This window comes from Sminthopsis crassicaudata, chromosome 1 (assembly GCF_048593235.1).
Source record: "Sminthopsis crassicaudata isolate SCR6 chromosome 1, ASM4859323v1, whole genome shotgun sequence".
In the NCBI taxonomy this organism is placed as follows: domain Eukaryota; kingdom Metazoa; phylum Chordata; class Mammalia; order Dasyuromorphia; family Dasyuridae; genus Sminthopsis; species Sminthopsis crassicaudata.
Window position 1 is genome coordinate 5,171,449 of NC_133617.1, and position 6,387 is coordinate 5,177,835.

Genomic DNA, 6,387 nt, shown 5'->3' on the forward strand with positions numbered 1-6,387 from the left:
AGGAAAGGAAGCAAGAAGACAGTACCTTCAAGTATACTTCTCCAAAGTCCAGCCCGCTCCATCCGCTGTCTTTGCCTGGGAGGAGCAGTCCCCCGCGCCTGAGAGGAGCAGTCCCCAAGCCCGGTCTTTATTTGTGGCTGAGAGGGCCCTGGGCCTTGGTTCTCGGTGGGTGTCTCTTCTTGACATCCTGGGACTGCTGCACCTCTCCCACGCTTTCTCTTCTGACATCACCCTCTTGCTCCCGCTTGTCCCGTGTCCCATCCCCTCGAGGTGTGGGCGAGAGTGGGGTTGGAAAAGCACCCGAGCCATGGAGGTGGAGATCCTTCCCACAGCCAAGAAGATAGATAAGATGGTGCAGAACAAGAACGCGGCCGGGGCACTGGATTTACTAAAGGAACTTCAAGACGTTCCCATGACTCTGGAATTATTGAGGTCCACAAAAATTGGAATATCGGTAAATACTGTGCGCAAGCAGAGCACAGATGAAGAAGTCACATCATTAGCCAAGTCTCTCGTCACACGCTGGAAGAAGTCGGTCTCCGGGCCTCCAAGACTGAAGCAAGCAAAAAAGGGACCTGCTCACTCTTCCCAATGCAGGCCTGAGGCAAAACGAGAAAGGAGCTGCAGGAGCAAAGCAAAGGAAGAGACAAAGGCTTCTGATTCCTTCATTAAAGCTTTCCCCCGGGCACCAAGCACTTCAGGTTCGGTTCCAATCAAGTGCCAGAGAGTTGCTTGCTGCAGCCCTCAGAACTGGAGGTGACTACTTCGCTATTGGCGCCGATGTAGAAGAACTGGGCGCTCAGATTGAGGAAGCTGTATATCAGGAGTTACGGAACAGGGACATGAAGTATCAAAACAGGCTACGAAGGAGAACAGCAAATCTCAAGGATGCAAAGAAGCCAAACTTAAGGAAAAATGTACTGTGTGGGAACATACCTCCAGATTCCTTTGCTAGAATGACTGCAGTCGAAATGGCTAGTGAGGAACTTAAAGAGATACGCAGAAACCTGACCAAAGAAGCTATTAGAATACATCAAATGGCCCGGACGGGTGGGACCCAAACGGACCTATTTCGATGTGGCAAATGTAACAAGAAGAACGGTACCTAGACCCAGTTTCACACCCTAAGTCCTTATGAACCTATGACAACATATGTTTTCTGTAACGAATGTGGAAATAGATGGAAGTTGGTTTAGAAGAAGAAATTCGCCAGATACCTGGACACTTACAAAGGAAGATTTTGAATTAGCTTTAAAAACTAAGTCAAGAATCTAGTTTCCCTGCAAATGAGATTTTGTAAAGCATAAAAAATCCTCGGGGTTAGTTATAGTTTTTGTTTTTGTATTCTCTTGAAAACATTCTTAGAGAGTCAGTGTTAGGTCAGATAGTGTATGGTGTATGTTTAAAACTTTTTTTTTTTCCCATTTTGATAACGAAGTCAACATTAAAGTTTTATCAATTTCAACTATTGGTAACTTATTTCTTTTTCTTCCAAATGGGAAATGAACTTTAACTTTTTTTTTTTTAATCTGAAACGTACACAAAAACTCTGTTCATGTGAAAGTGGAATTTGCATTTGTTTCTGTACTGCCATGTTCCTACTTTATTAAAGGAGAAGAAAGATTAGTGTAATTTTGGGATTGCCAAATGTAGTGTGGTAAAGAAATCATATTTGGACAGCTGATCTAGTTTGTAGATACCATTTTCAATGAGTCTTTCTCTTTGATCATAAGGACTGTTAATAAGCGTTAGTGATTAGATATCCTTTTGCATCTGTGACTAGCTGTGACCAATTGCAATTCTTGTACTTCTCAACTCTAAATTACTGCTCTTAATAGATCTTCCATGGGGGAAATTGATTTTAAATAAATTGTTGTTAAAAGTGATCAATTGTCCTTTTTTCTTTGTTTGGTAGCAGATTTTAAATTCAAATTTTAAATTTAAATTTAAAAAATTTAAATTTAAACTTCAAAAAATCCTTAATCTTGTTTTCTGTGTGATTTTTGGGCAAGTCTATTAATTTCTCTCAGCTACAATTTTTTGAACAGTGAAAGGAAGAATAATAACGGCACTTACCTCCCAACATACTTCTAAAGGTCAAATGCTGTATTTTAAAGCTCTTAGAACACGTATAGCACATAGTCACCACAAAATAAAAGTATGGTTTCTTCCCTTTATCCTGTTTGATTTTGGACATGTTTCCTTTAAAAAAAGGGGTACAAGTTGTCACAGACTCTTATCTGTGGGAATCTGTAGAGCTCCAGTAGTGTCCCTATCTGGACAGAAAGAGCAGACATGGCTCCTCCAATAATAGCTATTGCCTCTCACAGCTAAAATTTGGAGTGGAGGTCAGACCCTGACCTGACAGCCACTGCAGGGAGCTCTCCAATGTCCTGGAATCCTTATAGTAGGTGTTGTAGATGTGAAACAACTGGGTAATGTTAGGGAAGAGTCAAGGGTCTCTGTAGATCTACTCCACACCAAACAACAGGGCCAGAACCTGCAGATAATTTTTGTACAGCCACCTGCAGGAGTGGGGAGCAGATCAGAAGCTAGCAACAAGTTCCATAGAACTCAAGAACTTCAAAGAGACTCATTCTAAGATTAGATTATAGGGTCCAGAGCTCAGGCAGCCTGATATGTATCACAAACACCTCCTTTTTACATCAATTACCCCCTTCATTATTAACCCTCTTGAAAGTTTGAGTGTAGATAAGTGGTGGGGGAATTCTTGGCAATGTCTCCGGCAGGTACTAAGCACATAACAAATGCTTATTGACTGACTGATCGCCTGGGAGATCTGAGGAACTGACCCAGAAATCAGCATGAGTAACAAGGAAACTTTCTTAAAGAGCTCAATTAGAATTTCAGCACAATGGGGCCCATTTTTAGAAAACAGCCTTCTGTTTCTGTTCAAGGAAACTGTTTAGAGAGCATTGACAAGGTTATGAAAAGCTTGTGATTTTAGGAGATCACTGAACTTTTAAAAACTGTGCAGGTCATATGTCCTTGTTTTTCTCTGGAAAAAGAATTGGATCTAGAGGAATGGGAATTAGTAGGGAGAGGAATTAAGTGAACACTACAATTCCAAACCAAACTTAATTTCCAAAGATACACTTCATACCTACAATTTCATCCAAGTGGCTTTAGTAATGTTAGATGAAAGAAAAAGAAGATGAGACTATTGTAGGATTTTAAAACTTGCAGGAATTTATTGGATTTCTGGCACATGAACTAATGGACAATGGGCTTATGGACATGTATAAATTCTCAATTGATGATTATTTCATCGTGTTATTTGTTACATCACTTCTAGCATGTGTCATAATACTATGCCTTCATGTAATTTCTGTAATTATAGGTAATACCTCCCATATTGATGGATTTAGGTTTCAAAGTCATGACCATCCTATGTTCTAAATCAAAAGAAAAGGGAGATGTTAGGTCCTTAGTAGGTGCTAAGTCAGTCCTTAACAATTCTCTAGCTCAGGGTTCACATCTTTAGTTCACACCTTGAAAAGGAGTTTACACCTTTAGACTTGTGAAAAGGAGTTTAGCCCTTTAAAAGGAGCCAGCTCATTGGTTGTAGGAGTTCCCACAGGCCCCTGGGAGTACCCACAATCCCATTCTCTGGGAGGATAAAAGGAGAAGGCAGTTGGTAAGGAAGCAGTCTGGAGTGGGTTAAGGACAAGACTTCCCAGGAGAACTTCAGGGAAGCTCGAGGAGATTCAGAGCCAGGATTGAGGAAGAAGAGGATTCCAGATTCAACCTCTGCTCTGGCTGGAGGCTCCAGAAGAAGCCTGCTCGGGGAGAAAAGGATTTCAAGAAAAGAAACCTCCTCCCAGAGAAGGATTTTAATTGGCGGACAAAAGAACACTACAGACCGGCCCTAAGGAGGACGTGGCCAGTCCAGCAGCGATGCTCACTCCCGCAGCCCCTCTAGGCCCTCAGGCGGCCATGCCCTTGGCCGAGAAGGCCCCAGGCCCCAGTGCCGCCGGGCAGGACCGCCCCTCCCGGGGGCCCCACATGGAAGGCGTCGGAGCTGAGAACCAGCCCCCGATGGGCTGTGCTCTTGACGCCCCGCAGGGCGCGGATCCCGGCCCTTCTCCTGTCTGGGCCCATCCTTCCTCGCCGAAGCAGCCCTCGGCGGCGGGGCACCAGCAGCCTCCCCTGGAGAACTGCGGCGCCGCTTGCTCCGGAACGCTCCAGGTCGTCCTCTGCAACCATTCCCTGTGGCTCACGTTCCATCAGCAGCAGAACGAAATGCGCCTCAGCAGGCCGGGCCGGGCCATGTTCCCCTTCCTGGCTTACCACATCCGGGGCATGGAGCCCCGGGCCCGCTACCGCGTCTTTGTGGACATGGTGCGCGTCGACCAGCATCACTGGCGCTATGAGGAGGCCGGGTGGGCTCCGGGTGGAGTCGAAGAGAGCCACGTTCCCGGGAACCAGGTGTATGCGCACCCAGACTCCCCCAACACGGGCGCGCACTGGATGGGGCGCGAGATCGCCTTTAAAATGCTCAAGCTCAGCAACGAGGAGCCCGCTGGCGGGAGCGCGCCGCGCGCCCTCTGGCTCCGGTCTCAGCACCGGTACCGGCCCCGGCTCCACGTGGAAGAAGTCGCCTGTGGAGACCAGGGAGCGCCGGGCGCCCCCTCCCGGAGCCACGTCTTCAGCTTCCCCGAGACCGAGTTCATTGCCGTGACTGCTTATCGCAACCGGGAGCTCATCCGCCTCAAAATCGAGCACAATCCCTATGCCAGGGCCTTCCGCACAGACGCGCCCTCGGCAGGAGCCTTGAGCGCCGGGCAGCCGCCGGGACCAGCCGCCGCCGCCCCCTCCTCAGAGGCGGCTCCGGACCCCGCCGGCCAACGGCCAGTGCCCCAAGAGCGCCAGGCCCGGGACCGGGAAATCTGGCCTGGCGGCACCCTGACGGACTCGGAAGCTGCAGCCCCGGGGGAAAGGGCCCCCAAGAAGAGGCGTCTGTCTCCTGGGCCTTCAGGCAGCCCCGCCATGTCCTCAGCGAGGCCCCAGCGAGCAGCCCAGGCCCAGCGGCTGCCGGCTCCAGAAGCCAGCGCCAAAGCCTCCCCAGCAGCAGCTGCTGAGCGCCCTGGCGGCCTGCTGGGAACAGAAGAGGCCGCTGTGCAGGGGGGGAACAGCGCGATCCCCGCGGCCTGCTGGGCCATGCAGCAGCCCCAGCAGCCCCTGGACTGGGGCTTGGACTGCACTCCCAGCAGCCTGCAGACCTCCACTGCTCCACTTGCCGCGTCTTATGGCTTCGGTCTAGAGGGTCTGCTCGACCTCCTGCAGGAGCCCACATTGCCGGCAGAACCCTCCCAGGACAGCGGTGGGGACAGCCGCCCATCTCTACCTCTGCACCCTGTCCCTGGAGCCCATGGAGAGCCAAGTGTTGAAGAGCAAATCTGGCTCCTTCTGAGGCAAATAGAGCTGGAAGAGGCAGCCCTGGCTGAGGGAGCTCCCAAGAGGAGACGTTTATCTCCTGCTCCTTCAGGCAGCCAGGCAACGGGTTCAGGGACGTCCGATGGAGAAGCCCAGGACCCGCTTGTTACAGCTGCAGCGTGCAGCCCCTCCACCTTCTCACAAGCAGCTTCTGAGGGCCCTGGCCACCTGCTGGGTGTCCAAGAGGCTCCTATCCTGGAAAACAGCAGCGGGATCCCTGTCCTCTTCAGTGCCCCCCAGCAGCCCCAGCCATCCTTGCATTCTTTCTTTTACTCCCCTCCCAGCAGCAGGCACAGCAGGAGTCTGCCAAGCTTGGAAGATGTGGCCATGGGGCCCCCCACTTCTCCACTTGCCATGCCTCATGAGCCCAGTCCCGAGGAGGCTCTCTTCTCCCTACTGGAGGCACCCGGCTGCCTCTCAGAAAACCCCCAGGGGACCAGGAGCGACTGTCTCCCCTCTGGGCCCTCCCAGCCAATGCATCCTGCCCCTGGAGCCCAAGAAGCCCAAAGTCTGCAAGAGGAAATCTGGACGTCTCTCACAGAGACAGTCTCGGAAGATTCGCCCCAGGATCCAAGAATTTTGGAGAAGACACCTTTGTCTCCCAAGAATGACCGTGGACAGGACCCCTCTTTCCTCATCCCAGACTTTTCCTGGGATTCCCTCTTCTTGGAATGAGCAGCCCCTTGGAGACTAGAACATTGAGAAGCTCACAGAAGCACACACAGACACATCCTGCCATGCAGCCATGCTCAGATGCACACCCACTCACACTCACCCACTCACAGACACAAGGAGACACTCACACATGTCAAGGGCAGCCAGCAAAGAAGCATTCCTTTGGACTCCAACCTCAGGGAATGAGGGAGAGTGAGGAGGGCTTACCCAGTGCAATGGACAGTAGAGCAGATGGGCAAGGTCGGACTCAATCCA

The 6,387-nt window shown here is 50.5% G+C and overlaps 1 pseudogene; it reads left to right on the forward strand.

Annotated features, from left to right (window-relative positions):
* Positions 1-307: 307 nt before the first annotated feature.
* On the forward strand, positions 308-1,196 carry LOC141540946 (transcription elongation factor A protein 1 pseudogene; annotated as a pseudogene).
* Positions 1,197-6,387: the final 5,191 nt, after the last annotated feature.